This window comes from Benincasa hispida, chromosome 7 (genome assembly GCF_009727055.1).
Source record: "Benincasa hispida cultivar B227 chromosome 7, ASM972705v1, whole genome shotgun sequence".
In the NCBI taxonomy this organism is placed as follows: Eukaryota; Viridiplantae; Streptophyta; class Magnoliopsida; order Cucurbitales; family Cucurbitaceae; genus Benincasa; species Benincasa hispida.
The window spans coordinates 5,512,334-5,512,569 of NC_052355.1; positions in this window are offsets into that span (position 1 = coordinate 5,512,334).

Consider the following 236-nt stretch of genomic DNA (forward strand, 5'->3'; position numbering starts at 1 on the left):
CACAAACCAATAAACACAAAATCTCTGGTTATCTATATGTAACTTAAGCATGTATGTGGTGACATACAAGTAGATCATATCTTGAGTGATAAACAAAATGGTCTGTAGTATATGGATATAGGAGGGAAACCTTATTCTGTAACACTGTGGATGCGGCCCGCTTTGTGGAATGATCAGAAGTGTTGTGACTTATCACAGATGGTCTGATCCTGATCATTCGTGTAGGGGACATGCGA